The sequence below is a fragment of the Cynocephalus volans genome, chromosome 6 (genome assembly GCF_027409185.1).
Source record: "Cynocephalus volans isolate mCynVol1 chromosome 6, mCynVol1.pri, whole genome shotgun sequence".
Taxonomy (NCBI): Eukaryota; Metazoa; Chordata; class Mammalia; order Dermoptera; family Cynocephalidae; genus Cynocephalus; species Cynocephalus volans.
In genome coordinates, this window is record NC_084465.1 from 33,434,117 (window position 1) to 33,450,708 (window position 16,592).

At 36.0% G+C, this 16,592-nt stretch overlaps 1 protein-coding gene across 13 annotated transcripts in view; it reads left to right on the forward strand.

The window, feature by feature from the left end:
* Positions 1–16,592, forward strand: part of CADPS2 (calcium dependent secretion activator 2) — a 498,805-nt gene that overhangs the window by 469,631 nt on the left and 12,582 nt on the right. The window lies entirely within an intron of this gene.

The window sequence follows — 16,592 nt, forward strand, 5'->3', positions numbered from 1 at the left end:
TTTGTCCCTACTGGAAAAGTTTTTTTTTAAGTCAGTGTCATATTCTTCAGTTAAACAAATAAATAAGCTGCAGTAAAGCCAAATATCTGTCACACTACTGTTATTGAACATTTTTATCTTGACTTAAGTACTAATGTGTGCTGCAATATATAATATTACAGTTTTATCAGTACCAAAGTCTTCATTTAGTCATGACAACCCCTAGATATGGGGGATTGTGGTTTTAGATATCACGATCATCATGTTTCACTTATTCAGTATCTGTAAAGGAGAATAAGAGAGCAGTCAATTTAAATAACGATGTTGTCATTCATTTGTAATTATTTAACAGTGAGTTCAAAGGAAATACTACTTTGCTTGTGACATAACTTTGAATAATTCATCACAATTCTGACTCTGAAATGCAATATTTGCCTTGAAGTGTATTTATTTATGTACATTTTTTCTGCATTTTAGAAATGCTTTTCTTGCAGTTGCATTTAATTATGCAAGTTACTGCAAATGTTTTCATAACAGCAATTCACAGGCTTCATGGTGACACTTCAGCTGTGGCAGTTACAGAAGGTCCTGCTACATCATCCTCTCTGCCATGGTCTGTTGTGTCAGCGTTCAATGTTTGTCAGATTAGGTGGTCAAAATGAATCTTATCTTTCATACTTTATGTTTCTAGCCTCTACCCAGGCCATTTTACAATAAAAGTATCATCTGTTTTAATAAGCTAAGTGTTAATATGTGTGAAAAAAATGATTTCCTAAAAGCTTTGATGCCCTGCAGGGGTAGAAAAATTATCATCCATCCAGCTGGCTCTTTTACAAAATACTGAAACCATATTAGCAACTTCTGCTTCTGTTTGGTATTGCTCTGAATTTACAAGCATATGTTTCATTTCCAAGTTCTCTTTTACTTTTTCTGCTTATGTGGTAAATTTCAAAAATGTTGAGCAGAAAAGGAAGGTTGAGTTGATGTTACTCTCTTTATGTCTCTTCTTAGTGTAGCTAAAGCACATATTCTATGAGGGAATCAAAGGTAGAGCTGTTGGAAATAGTTCATCATAAATAGATTTGGGGTGTGTGTGTGTGTGTGTGTGTGTGTGTGTGTGTGTGTGTGTGTGTGTGTGTGTGTGTGTGTGTGTGTGTGTGTGTGTGTGTGTGTGTGTGTGTGTGTGTGTGTGTGTGTGTGTGTGTGTGTGTGTGTGTGTATGTGAACAAATTCAATTTTTTGTCTTGGTGACCTATTTCCTGCAAAGCTTAACCATTCTTGAAGTTTATGACAAAGACAGAATTTTTTTGTCCTCAAAGATATTTCCCACTTCAACTCTTCTCTATTCACTGACTTCTTTCAAAGACTTTTTGTGTGACAGTAATAACAAATAGAGCTCACTAAAGTAGATTGAAAGAGGTCAACATTAAAATGATGCACTAGTTTAATGGTCCTGGTTATGTATACTTTTCTTTCTGTACCTAAGCATTGGACATGGCTGTGGGTTTGCTTCTAAAAGGAGCCCTTAACAAACCAAAATTTTGTTTTGGTTGAGAACGTTTTGTCATTTTGCATATCCCCGGTGAAATATTGGATTTATTATTCGTAAAATAGTTGTAATGTTCTTAAACATTCTGATATTTTAAGTTACACATTTTTATTACTTTAATTAAAAATAAAAATAGACCCTAATTCTATTGATATGTCATCAAGAATGGCATATATGAGGAGGTTCTAAGAGCCCCTAATTAGCCAAGACTGAATTTCCCTCAATTACAGTTAGAAAATGAGAGGTTATCAAGTATGTGTTGAAAGGTAAAGTAGAATGTGTATCTTAAGCAACAGATCATTACTGAGAGACATTGTATAATTATTGGAAATCCACTTGGCTGGAGCTTAAAATAATATTGCTAGGTGTCAAGAAACAGTTGAAAATAATGACCCTATAAATACTGTTAGCAACCTTAGCCTATTACAGACAAAAGATTGAAGAGAACAGTTTTATTCAGGCATCATGACAAACTTTTGCTATTGTAATTAGAGTACTTCCCATGTAAGTAAGTAAGTGTTAGTAAATGGATCCTTCTAACCTCAGAAGCAGAAGAAAACATGCACACACACACACATATTACAGTGAGTTAACACTTACTGGTTTTAGTTAATACAGATAAGAGGACAAGGGCTACAGTTTCTGGCCATACAATAGGAGGGCTTAACTCTGTAAGAATGATAAGCTTTTTACTGAGATGAAATTCACTTAGTTTAGAAATTCCAAGTATTAACACTATATTCATACTGCCCCCAATACTTTAAAAAGGAACTCATGTGTCTTACGAAATCTGCTTCCTAGATGATGCTCTAGGGAAAGGTTATCAAAAAGTTTGTGGAACTTTCCCTGAGAATACTAACTGCTTACGGTATCGTTGGCCTCTAAAACTTTTTGATAAGTTGAACATTTTAATTGTTCTTGATTTTTGTGCTGACATTCCCAAGGGTTCATTTTATTTTATTTTATTTTATTTTATTTATTTTATTCTAACTTATCAATATACATGGTAGTTGATTTTTGTGAGCCTTTATCCTTTCCTCTTCCCACCAACAGTGTATGAGAGTTCCTTTTTCTCCGCAACCTCTCCAGCACTTATCATTCTCAGTCTTTTGGATATTAGCCATCCTGACTGGAGTGAGATGGTATCTCAAAGTGGTTTTGATTTGCATTTCCTGGATGCTGAGTGATATTGAGCATTTTTTCATCTGTCTGTTGGCCATTTGTATATATCCCTTTGAGAAAAGCCTGTTCAGCTCCTTTGCCCACTTTTTAATTGGGTTATTTGGTGATTTGCTGTAAAGTTGTTTGAGTTCCTCGTATATTCTGGATATTAATCCTCTGTCAGATATTTATTTTGCAAATATTTTCTCCCACTCTGTTAGTTCTCGTTTCAATGTGTTGATTGTTTCTATTGCTGTGCAGAAGCTTTTTAGCTTGATATAATCCCATTTGTTTATTTTTCCTTTGGTTGTCCGTGCTTTTGGGGTCGCATTTATGAAGTCTGTGCCCAGTCCTACTTCCTGGAGTGTTTCCCCTATGTTTTCTTTAAGGAGTTTTAATGTTCCAGGATATATATTTAATTCTTTAATCCATTTTGAGTTGATTTTGGTATATGGTGAGAGGTCTAGTTTCATTCTCCTACATATGAATATCTAGTTTTCCCAGCACCATTTGCTGAAGAGGCAGTCTCTTCCCCAGTGTGTAGACTTGGTGCCTTTGTCAAAGATCAGGAGGCTGTAGGTGTATGGGTTGATTTCTGGGTTCTGTATTCTATTCCATTGATCCGTGTGTTTGTTTTTATGCCAGTACCATGTTGTTTTGGTTATTATAGCTTTGTAATATAGTTTAAAGTCAAGTTGTGTTATGCCTCCAGCTTTATTTTTTTTTTTTTTGCTCAGGATTGCTTTGGCTATGAATGGCCTTTTGTTATTACATGTAAATGTTAGTATAGTTTTTTCCATTTCAGGGAAAAATGTCATTGGAATTTTGATAGGGATTGCATTGAATCTGTAGATCATTTTGGGTAATATGGACATTTTCACAATGTTAATTCTTCTGATCCAAGAGCATAGGATATCTTTCCATCTTCTTGTATCTTCTTTAATTTCTGTCAACAGTGGTTTGTAGTTCTCATCATAGAGATTTTTCACATCCTTGGTTAACTTTAATTCTAAGTATTATATTTTCTTGATGTCTATTGTAAATGGGCTAGTTTTCTGGATTTGTTTTTCTTCATGTTCACTGTTGGAGTGTAGAAGTGCTACTGATTTTTGTGTGTTGATTTTGTATCCTGCAACTTTGCTGAAATCATTTATCAAGTCTGAGTTTTTTGTAGAGACTTTAGGCTATTCAATATAAAGGATCATATTGTCTGCAAACAGAGACAGTTTTACTTCATCTTTTCCATTCTGGATGCCGTTTATTTCCTTCTCTTCACTGATTGCTATGGCTAGTACTTCCAACACTTTGTTGAATAGTAGTGGTGAGAGTGGGCATCCTTGTCTAGTTCCTGTTTTTAAGAGAAAAGTTGAAAGCTTTTCAGGGTGATATTGGGAGTGGGCTTATCAAATATGGCTTTTATTGTGTTCAGATACTTTCCATCTATAGCTAACTTGTAGAGAGGCTTTATCATGAACGAATGTTGAATTTTGTCAGATGCTTTTTCAGCATCTATAGAGATGATGATATGGTTTTTGTCTTTGCTTTTTATGATTTGGTGTGTCACATTTATTGATTTGCATATGTTGAACAAACCTTGCATTCCCTGGGATGAATCCCACTCAATTATAGTGGATTACTTTGTGTATGTGTTGCTATATTCTGTCAGCTAGTATTTTATTGAGTATTTTAGCATCTATATTCATCAAGGATATTGGCCTGTAGTTGTCTATTTTTGATGTATGTTTGTCTGGTTTTGGCATCAGAGTGATGTTTGCCTTATAGAATGAGATTGGGAGAATGGCCTCTGTTTCAATCTTTTGGAATAGTTTGTAGAGAATTGGTATCAATTCCTCTTTGAAGGTATGGTAGAACTCTGCAGTGAACCCATCTGGTCCTGGGCTTTTCTTTGTAGTGAACCTTCTGATAACGGCTGCAATCTCTTTTATTGTTATTGGTCTGTTCAGATTTTCTACATCTTCTTGGCTCAGTTCTGGTAGTTTGTATGTGTCCAGAAATTTTTCCATGTCCTACATATTTTCAAATTTCTTGGCATATAGTTGTTTCTTGTAGTCTCTAATGATTCCTTGTATTTCTGAGTTATCAGTTGTAATATCACCTTTTTCATTACTAATTTTTGTTATTTGGGTCTTCTCTCTTCTTTTGTTAGTTAGCCTTGCTAAAGGTGTGTCAATTTTATTTAACTTTTCAAAAAAACAAGCTTTTGTTTCATTGATCTTTTCTATCATATTTTGGGTTTCTATTTCATTTAGGTCTGCTCTGATCTTAATTATTTCTTTCCATCTACAGACTTTGAGTTTGGACTGTTCTTGTTTTTCTAAATCTTTAAGGTGAAGTGTTAGGTTGTTTATTTGCCATCTTTCCATTCCTCTGAAGTAAGCATTTAATGCGATAAATTTCCCCCTTAGTACTGCTTTTGCAGTATCCCATAGGTTTTGGTATGATGTGTCATTATTTTCAAGAAATTTTTTGATTTCCTATCTAATTTCTTCTTAGACCCATATATCATTAAGTAGAATGTTGTTTAATTTCCATGTGTTTGTTTAGTTTCCAGAGTTTCATTTGTTATTGATTTCTAATTTTAATCCATTATGATCTGAAAAAATACATGGAGTAATTCCAATTTTTTGAATTTGTTGAGACTTGCTTTGTGACCTAACATGTGGTCTATCCTGGAGAATGTTCCATGAGCTGATGAAAAGAATGAATATTCTGAAATTGTTGGATGGAATGTTCTGTAGATATCTGCCAAGTTCAGTTGGTCTAAAGTGTTGTTTAGATCTTCTGTTTCTCTATTGATTTTTTGCCTAGATGATCTGTTGAGTGTTGAGAGTGGGTTGTTCAGGTCCCCTGCTGTTATGAGGTTAGTGTCTATCTCATTCTTTAGATCTAATAGTATTTGCTGTATAAATCTGGCTGCTCCGTCATTGGGTGCATATATATTTATGATTGCTATGTCTTCTTGATGGATAGATCCTTTTATCACTATAGAGTGGCCTTCTTTATCTTTTTTTATGGTTTTTGCTTTAAAGTCTATTTTATCTGATATAAAAATACCTACTCCAGCTCATTTTTCGTTTCTGTTTGCATGGTTTATCTTTTCCATCCTTTCACTCTTAGTCTATGTGTGTCTTTACAGGTGAGGTGAGTCTCTTGAAGGCAGTATATTGTTGGGTCCATCTTTTTAATCCGGTGAGTCAGTCTGTGTCTTTTGAATGGGGAATTTAATGTCTTTAATTTATAGTTATTATTGAGAGGTGTTGATTTACTCCTAGCATATTATTGATTTTAGTTTAGATGTCTTACATATCTTTTGTTTCTTTCTGATTTTCTGTTTTTCTTCTGTATTTGTTTCTTGGGGTGGTAGATAAACTGTTTTTTTTCTTCATTGTTAACATTTTTGTTTTACTGGTAGGTTTTGTTCTTTCTTGAGTATTCATGGCAGTGATGGTTGTTTTTCAGGCATCAAACCCAGTAATTCCTTGAGAATTTCTCCTTAGACTGGTCATGTGGTAGTGAACTCCCACAGTTTTTGTTTGTCTGAGAAATATACTGTTTGTCCTTCATTTCAGAAGTATAGCCTTGCTGGGTAAAGTATTCTTGGCTGGTAATTTTTGTCCTTTAGTATTTTGAATATATCATCCCATTCTTTTCTGGCTTTTAGAGTTTCTGATGAAGAGTCTGATATTAGTCTGATTGGGGCTCCCTTACAGGTGATTGATGCTTCTCCCTTGCAGCTTTTAAGATTCTCTCTTTGTCTTTGAGTTTTGCCAGTTTGACTATAACATGACTTGGAGAGGATGTTTTGGGGTTGAATATGTTTGGGGATCTTTGAGCATCCTGAATCTGATGATCTGTGTCTTTCCCTATACCTGGGAAGTTTTCAGCTATTATTTTGATGAGTATGTTTTTAATGCCATTTCCTTTTTCTTCCCCTTCTGGAATAGCTATGATTTGGATATTTGAGCAGTTAAGGTTGTCTGTTATCTCTCTTAGATTTTCTTCAATGTTGTAAATTCTTTTTTCTTTTTTCTGGTCTGCCTGTGTTAATTCAAACAGCCCATTTTCAAGGCCAGAAATTCTCTCTTCTGCTTGTTCTAGCCTGCTGGTAAGACTCTGTGTGGCATTTTTTATTTTGTTGAATAAATCCTTCAGCTCCACAAGCTCTGCTACATTCTTTTTCAGGGCATTGATTTCTTTGTACAATTTTTCTTTCAGATCCTGTATATTTTTTCTCATTTCATTGAGTTGTCTAACTGAGTTTTCTTGTATCTTATTCCTTAGAATTGTTGCTCTGAATTACTTGCCAGTCGTTGCAAGGACTTCCTTTTCTATAGGATCTAGAGCTTAAGAGTTATTATTTTCCTTTGGTGATGATGTACTTTCTTAATTTTTCATATTTCTGGTATCTTTCCTTTGGTGTTTAGTCTTTGTGGCGGGGGGTATCACAGTTCACTTGTTCCACCCTGATGTCTGGCCTGGATCCTGAAGGGACTGCCAATTCTGGGCAGTAGGACCTAGCCTGGGCTGGAGGTCCCGTGGTGCCTACCTTTTCCAGCATGGCCGACTCAGGGCGTGTGGGCCCAGCAGCTCTTAGGCCTCTCTGGGTGGCAGGCACCATCCTGCCCTAGGGTTCAGTTTAAATAATAGCACTAGAGACTAAGGCCCGAAAATGACCATTAACCTAGATTTATGCCCATTGTTTTGTGACACCCAGGAATGAGAATGGTACCTCCTAGAGTGTCAGCTTACAACCTACACAGCCATGCAACATGATGAAATCTGATTGCTGAACACCTTGCCCTGCTGTTTTTATTGTTCCAGTCTCCATGGATGAACTGTTTTGTTTCTTAATCTCATAGTATTAAAGAGGGAAATGATTAAAATTTGTATTATCTTAAAAGGCGTGAATACCAGGGTGCCTCAGAAAGTTTGTGGAAAAATAAAAGATAACACACATCTTTTCATGAACTTTTTGAAGTTCTCTCGTAGGATCATCTTAGACTTTTATATCAAATCTTGAAATATTAAAATTTAAAATATCCTATCAAGGTCAGTTCACCCCATAAGTGGTTAAACTTATGAAAGACTTTCTGCTTAAAACAGAAATAACTTCAAAAACGTTAAAATATAAATGATGGCAGGTGCATGGTATTAAAAGAGATAACTGAATTTGTTTAAAATCCACCCCTAATTTTTCAAACTGTCAAAATAATGATAGCTGTCACCACTTCCATTGCCTGGGCACCTCCATGTGCCAGGACATGTGCTTTACCTGTATCATTTCCAATCTTCTGTATTAGATGCCATCATCCCCATTTTGTCTTTATTTTTAGGTTAAAGAAAATAAGTGATTTGTTAAGTGTTCAATCAAATTTTGAAACTGTGTCTCTGGTTTCAAAGTCCACGCTCTCTCTACCTCACCTCAGGTTTACAAAATTTGAAATAATAAAATAGTGTTATGGGAAGAGCACTGGACTGGGAATCCAGAAACCTGAATTCCACCCACAGTTCTGCCATAGATTGTCTGGGTGAGTTTCAAAAAGTTGTGCCATTTGTTTAAGATTTAGTTTAGTTAGTATACATAAACAGATGATGTTGGTCTAGAACTCCATATGATTTCTGAAACCTTCCCAGACTTTAAACCAATGATTCTTTTAGTTTTAATTTTAGGAATGGTGACAGAAATTGCTGGGTTGGTTGCATAATGGGTGTTGCATCCCAGAATAACAATTCTCAAGTTCTTTTGTGATGGTCAGGTAAAAGCAAGGTGTTCTACTTAAGAAGCAACAGCAAGTGCAGAAGGTAAATAGAAAAGAGAGTCTCTATAGAAGAGTAGCTGTGCTGTGTGACTTTCTGTGTATCTACCGCTATAGCTCTGAAACCCAAATCTAGAAAAATAGTTGGAACCCATGTACTCTGTATTCAGGCTCAGTGTTTCTGAGTGACCAGGATATCTTAAACAGAGGCTGTCTCTGCCTGCCAAGTGGCCATTGAGACACACGCTAAATTTAAAATCTACATGTTACATTTACTTTTCAATTAAGAAAAGTGATTTATGTGGGTAATAGAAGTCTAAAGGAAGTTAACTCAAAGTTGGAAAAATCGTGGATTTGCCAAAAGAAGGTTTTCCTGTTTTGTAGGAAATCTCTCTTACCCGAATATCCTTTGTCTAACATGTAAAACATCACTGTCAGCAGCCTTTGTAAAATCTTTATCAAATTAAAACCATCTTCAATTTGTCTAATCTCAGTATAAAAGTATGACAAAGATTTTTTAATTCTTCAGCTCTATTTTTAATGCCTGCTATGATGTTTCTTCCCAGGCAGAATGGCTGTGCACCCTCAGGTTTCAGGACACTCTCAGTTTTTCAGGCACAAGCCACATGTATCTATGTTTCAGGAAAGATGATGGGTGCATTCCTTGAGAGCTTTGGTTCTCGGGGCTGGGAAGTGATGATGTTTCAGAAGTCAAAACTGACATCCGTCACAGCAGCACCCTCTGTGGTCATTTCTTAAGGGCTAAGAATGTTGCAATGCAAAGGCACTTGGAGGTTGACTATCCACATCTTGTTTTCCAAGATAGACACTAAACCTACCTAACTCTCTCAACTTTTGTACATTTATTGAGTATTACCCATCTTGAGTCCCTTTGAAACAATCTTGTTTTAGCTCTCTTGTTGCTGAAGACACATCAGGGTGCAGTATTTAATTGGTAGATCATGCAGATTAAACATTCTCTTGTGTTATAAACTGATTAAATATTTAATTGTTAAGGCATTTCATCTTCATGAGATTTTTTTTTAATATTATTATGATGTCTTGTAAAATTAAAAGTAATTCCTTAAATCATAGTTAATCAGTTATATTCACCCAAATAGTGTCTTATAAAGGATTGGTTTCTCTGGACTTTCCATGAAAAGAATTCTTACTGTTCAGTTAAGAAACTCTAAATTAAACATTTTAAGTAAAATTGACCTAAACTATACAAATGGGTTCAGCAGTCATTTTAAGATATGCTAAGATAAAAAGAAAAAAATTGAAAATATTACAAGTGAATATGCCCCTCAGAATGAAACTAATTTTGCACTTATATGCTCTTGTTCGTTCCTGGATTCCACATAATGTACCCGGAATCTCTCCTGACACACAGACACCTGTGGCTTGTGTGACGATCAGAATTTTTGAGTTTAGTGTTTCATACCAGTGCCCAAACTTTTTGATGCAAGAGTTTATTCACCCTTGGTAAGATCAACACTACTACTCTTTATTTAAAGATTCAATTTACCACCATGTTGATTTCCCAAGAAGAGTTGAAATCAACAAAACATGAGCAAAAGTAACTACTAGATAAAACTTTTCTTCCATAATACACTTGCTGGTATGTGTTTAGAGCTGACTATGTACTTTTTCAATCATATTCTCTGGGTAACTTTCTTTGTGTATATAATCAGCTTCTGTTAGGAATGCAGGCTGGAATCCATTAAGATAGAAGGCTGTCTCTGCCTTCTTATAATTCTATGATATTATAAATATATATATATGTATATATATAAATGTCTATATTCTCTTATGTGAGAATATCAGTTTAAAAATAGTCTTCTTTTTTCTTTTTTATTATTTATTTATTACAAATATTCATGAGATACAAAGCTGATTGTCCTCCCTCCTGCCCATGATGTGAGGGCCAGATTCATACTGGGGGCATACCCATTACCAGAAGTTACTTTTGTACCCTTTGTCCCCTCCCAATAATCCCTCAACCTCCCTCCCCCTCCCCCTAATTTGTAGCTCTAGGAATATTCCAATTTGTAGCCCTAGGAATGTTCCCTCCCTCTGTTGGATCACGTCACTACCGTAGTCTTTCTTTCCTGCCTTTCTTTCTCTCTAAGCTCTCACATATGAATGAGCACATGTGGTATTTATCCCTCTGTGCTTTGCTTGTTTCACTCAACATAGGTTTCTCCAGGTTCATCCATGTTGTTGCAAATGGGAGTATTTCATTCTTTTTTATGGCAGAGTAGTATTCCATAGTGTGTATATGCCACAGTTTCCTTATCCAATCATCTATTGATGGACATTTAGGTTGGTTTCATATCTTGGCTGTTGTAAACAGAGCTGCAGTAAACATGGGAGTGCAGGTATCTCTTCGACATGATGATTTCCATTCCTCTGGATATATACCCAGAAGAGAGATTGCTGGATCATATGGAAGATCTATCTGTCTCTGTCATTGTTCGAGAAACCTCCAAATTGTTTTCCAAAGTGGTTGTACTAATTTACAGTCCCACCAACAGTGCAGTAGTTTCCCTTCTCTCCACATCCTTGCCAGCGTTTGTTATTCACCGTCTTTTTGATTATAGCCAGTCTAACTGGAGTGAGGTGGTATCTCAATATGGTTTTAGTTTACATTTCCCTGATGACTAGTGATGTTGAGCATTTTTTCATGTATCTGTTGGCCATTTGTATGTCTTCCTTTGAAAAATGTCTATTCAGCTCCTTTGCCCATTTTTTAATTGGGTCATTTATTTTTTTAGTGTATAATTGCTTGAGTTCTATGTATATTCTGGATATTAGACCCTCATCGAATGCATAGTTGGTAAAAATTTTCTCCCACTCTGTAAGTTGTCTTTCCACTCTGTTGATTGTTTCTTTTGCTGTGCAGAAACCTTTTAGTTTGAGTTAGTCCCATTTGTTTATTTTTTCTTTTGCTGCTTGCGCTTTCAGGCTCATGTTCATAAAGCCTGTGCCCAGATATAACTGCTGAAGTGTTTCACCTATATTTTCCCTTAGTAATTTTACAGTTTCTGGTCTTGTACCTAGGTCTTTAATCCAAAAAATAAAAATAATAAAAATAAAAAGTCTTCTTCTGTTCAGTGATCTTTCACTTTGAAAGAACCAGGCATTTTATATAGACTATGTAAGTTAGTATAGATTCCCACTGCAGAGTCTTTTCTTTTTTATTTTGTTGCTACTTAAAAAGTACTCCAATATAAAACATTAATTGATGGCCCATTATGCCCAACCATGATTTTCCTGTCAACACTTAAATACTAATATTATTCCCATGTCATAACCATTATTTTCTTTTCTATCAATAGAAAGATAATTGATATAAGTTCAACAATGTACTTGAGGATGTTTGAGGTCATTTATTTCTAAACATTGTCTTATTGTGTACCCTGGTACCTCATTGTGTACTAAAGGTAGACGAAAAGTTTGGCTAATCTGTTTGTTAAATGTATTATAGGAACAGCATCTCATTAATTGCTGCATTAACACATTGTTTTCCAGATTTTTTTTTCTTAACTGTATATATTCCTGCTTTGTTTTACCTACAGTATTTGGACTTCCAATGAAGTTATTTGACCTCTTCCAAGCTATTCATATCAAACTTGTTCTCTATATTGTCGTACCTGCTTCAGTAAATGCCATACAGGACTTGCTCCTTAGCTGGTTTTTCTGGGCTTTTTTTTTTTTTTCCCCCTTCCAAGTTTGTTTCTCTTCAGAACCTCTGCTCTCAACTCAAATGAACCAGACAGCTGTAATTTAATAATCTTCATTTTAATGTTAAGTTATTATTTGTAAGTGTAAGAATTTATAAAAGGATCAACTTTTGATGTATCGTGTATGCCAAAATAGCATTGGCAAGTTCAGACGCCGTTCAGAGGCCAAAGGCTCTCATTTGAATCTAAGCTGCTGGTGAATTAAAACCTAAGAAATTTGAGATAAGCGTACCTAATTGCCTAAAAGAAACTCAACAAGAAAATGTACTGTAGCACGTTGATCTTATTTCTTTGATAATCAAAAGAATCTTCAAGAAATATGCAGACTTCTTACTTAGATTCTTGAAATGTGATCATGGAACACAATTGTCATTTGGCACATTCCCAGAAATACACATCTTTGCATGAGGCACCTGGACATCTGTGGCAGGTCTGGTAGAATCAGCTAATTAACAACACAGGCTTAAACAGGCACCTCATCTGGCAGTGCAGTTAGTTGCCTGATGGTGCTCAGCAGGATTTGGTAGTGCTTTTTATTTTTCTATCCTAATGGTCTGCTGCCCACCTAATTTTGCCTTATTGTCAGTCACTACTTACCGCAGCTTGGGGCCCTCCCAGGAGGCTAAATTATTATCAAAGGATTAGGGAGATGTAGCCTTGCAGCTCTGACATTTCTGATTACTTGTCTATGCCAGAACACTAATTAGCTGTGACTAATTAAGAAAAATGTTCCTGCCATAGAAAACCATTTAAAAGAACTGAGAAGTAGAAAAGCAATTCAAAAGCTGAGCAGTGCTCAGATTTGCTGATGCTCTTTAGATTTCCACCAAAGCTTTAACTCACCTTTAATTGTGCTCAGAATTTAAAAAAAAAAAGAAAAAAAATCCCACATGCAAACTGGTCGGAGGTTTTTGCTTGAATAGAAAAAAAAAATCATTGTTGATCACCTAAACTCTCTTAGCAATGGTAAAATTGCTCTTTGATGAATGGAAGGTGACAAAACTTTCACTTTCATGGAGAATTTTTTCTAAACACCAACTGAATAAATGTGCATCTGCATTCATCCTCCCAAGCCAGTAACAAAGACTTAATAGTCATTGAAGAAATTAGAACATTCTCTCTACTGATTTTATAAAAGATAATCAAGTTGATTATAAGCAATGTGTTGAGCATTTCAAAAGTTATTTAGTATCGATTTCATGCCTCTTTCACCTTTATGATGGTCTGGAAATTCTGACATCTCCACATAGAGCCTGGTTTTTCCATGGTGATTTTGCATGCCTGCACTTCAACTGGCCGCTAGTGACTTATTCATGGAAATGCCCTGGCATCCCCTGAGACCAGCACCACTATCGGTTGACCAATGCAATGTTTTCATAGAAGTGACAGCTACTCCTCTCCTTCTCTCCAATCCTAACTTCATAAGCAAATGACACACATGACTTCAAGACTGTTTCCTGTTGTGGCTTTTTGTACTCTCCCACCCCCTTTGCAAGCCTTCCCCACAGTCCCCTCTGCAGGGTTGGCATCATTCACAAGTTGGCACGCTAGTGGCAGCCAGGTCACCACTGTTGTCTAAATCCAACCTAAAAAAAAAAAAAAACTGTCTAGGAAAGTGGCTATTGTGGCAAAACCATCATTATATGTGTTTACTGAATGCATTGACAGGAAACTATATAAGAGGATAATTTTCAAAAGTACTCATAAACGCGTAAACTCTATAGAGAGCCCTCAATTTTCTGATCTCAGCCCAGCCCTGGATAAGAGACCATCTAAATTTTGCTAACTTAGTATGAGAAAAATATTTTGTTCTAACCTCACCTAAATTCTTCATACTGATTTTTAAACTCGTTTCCCCTTTTCCTCTCACCGGAGAACAAAAAGCATGTAGCCAGCATCCTTGAGGGAATAATCCTTCCTATATATGAAGACTGTTATTAAGGGACCTGTCATACTTGTCTACTCCAGGATAAATAATCCCTATTTGTTAACTTCATCTCATAGGTCCCTTTTCCAGCCCTTTAATCATCTTTGTGGCCGTCCTTTGAAACTTGCTAGCGGATTCTCAGTCATGCTTAGGGTTTAGATTCAGGGATAGGATGCAGTATTTGAGTGGGGCTGAGCAAGATTCTTTCAAGCCTTTTTTCTATTTTTGCATTCTAATACATAACTTTCTCATACTTTTGCTGTGATGATCTCCCTAGGTTTGGTTCCATATATTCCCCATATCTCTTTTTGTTGACATTCCTCTCACTTACTACTTTATATGTTTACTGATGTAGAATATCCATTCAGTTGATGTTGGGTATGTATAAGGTCTAGAAAACAAATCCAATTTACTCATCCATTACTATATGTAGAGAGTGGTGGTAAATGTTTGGATTAAAATGTTAGGCATTGGTTTTTCCCACATAGTTGGATATCTCTATCACAGTGACTCAGGATTCTAATTAGAATAGGAAGTTGAAACCCTTCTTGTTAATCATTTATTCACCCAACTTGTATTTATTTAACATTTTCTAAAGACCACACACTACTATAGGCTGGGAATATGATGTTAAACAAGATAGACCAAGTCCCTGCCCTAAGGGAGCTTACATTTTCATGACCAAATGGATCTTTGTAAAATATTAGTAATTTCCACACAAAATGTTTCCCTTTTTCATCTGCAGAATATTCACTGATTTTTTTCCAAATGGAAGTACTATTAAGACCTAAAATTCAATACTCTTTCAAAGTAGATAATGGTGATTATTATGAAATATACTTATGCATCTATTTATTTCTCTCTCTATTTTAATTGGATGATTGGAAACTTGAAGTTTAGTGCCAACACAAAGTTTGTACCTAGTTCAAGTGCTTGCAACATCAAACGCCGTGACTGTGAGGCAGAGCACACTGTCCCTCTCCATCTTTCCTGGGTTCTTTGCTCAAAAGCCAGGCTTGTATCAGCTCCCAAGAGAGCGCTCATATTCCCTCAGACAGAAGTCAACGTTGCCACAGCAATAATATTTTTCTTCCCTTCTTTTTAAAATCAGCTCACAAAGCCAAGAAAGTATAGAAGGCACCTGGGATGTGTCACTTAGTGGTGAAAATACACAGGCAACACAGCCGGCCATACCTCCAAATATGCCCCCACAGCCTCAGATAACCCAAGGAATGGGTACCATTACACCTGAGCATATCCTGGAGAGGCAGCTCCCTGCTTTGGTGACAGCCTCTGGAGGTCCAGTACAAGATCTGAGCACATCAGCACTTGAATTTGTAGTGTTAGCCTATCCTTGTGTGTGAGCATCTGTGTGTGGACACTCGTATATGTACATATACAGGTTTATTAATTTACAGTACTCCTTTATTTCATTCATCACCTAAAATGAAATTAGACAGTCACATTTTTAAGCTCCATTTTAGGCCTGTGTTAAATATCTCTAGCCAAGTATAATCATTTACTTTTCTGTGATTTCTACAAATTTAATGTCTGTTAAATTGTTCTTTAATTAATTAAATATGATTCAAGTCAACAGTGAATCTGGCTGTGGTATTCTTCTGTCCTTTTTCTATTGAAAAGCTGCCCTGCCACTATGATATATAGCATTTTATATTTCTAAGTATATAAAAGCATTCAGTCCTTCAACAAAGATGTAATGCATGCCATGTGCCAGACATTCTGCTAAGGGCTGGAGATAATCAATAAAAATAAGACTCAGTTAATGCTTTGTGGATGCTCTCAGCTGATTGAGGCAGACATATATACCACGTTGTGCAGTATTTTTATGGACACCGGTATAGAGTTCTAGGAGCAGAAAATATGGGAGCACCTAATCCTACCGGGTAAGAGATAGTATTGGCTTCAAAGCAGAGATCATGGTTGAACTAAGTCTTAAAGGCTCTTGTGAATCTGGCCAGGAGATGTGGTTGAGAATAAAACTCCAGACAGTGTGACTGGCGTGACCAGAAACCAAGGGTATAGAGAAGCCCAAGATGTGGCAGAGCTGCAGGTCATTCCGTTTGCTGAAAACAGTTCCTGTGGGAAAGCACCGTGACTCGGAGATAGAAAGGTAGCTGTTTATGCAGTCCTTATGACACTCTCAAAAAGTGATTTTGGACTATTTCCCATTTTTATAAGGAAACTGAAGCAGAAAATCCTGCAAAAAGCTAATTCTCAGAACTAGGTTTTATCTTGAAACTAATTTGTTCCATTTAATAGCAGTTTCAAGAGTCTAATATATTTTTTCTAGACCCTACATTATTGATTTAAAATACAATATTGACCAGTATTTAACATGCAGTATTCAAAATGAGTCATTCAGCCAGATGAAAAGACCAGAGTGCCCAAAACTGAATCATTCTTAGACAGTGTCTGTGCCCCACACTGGTAAC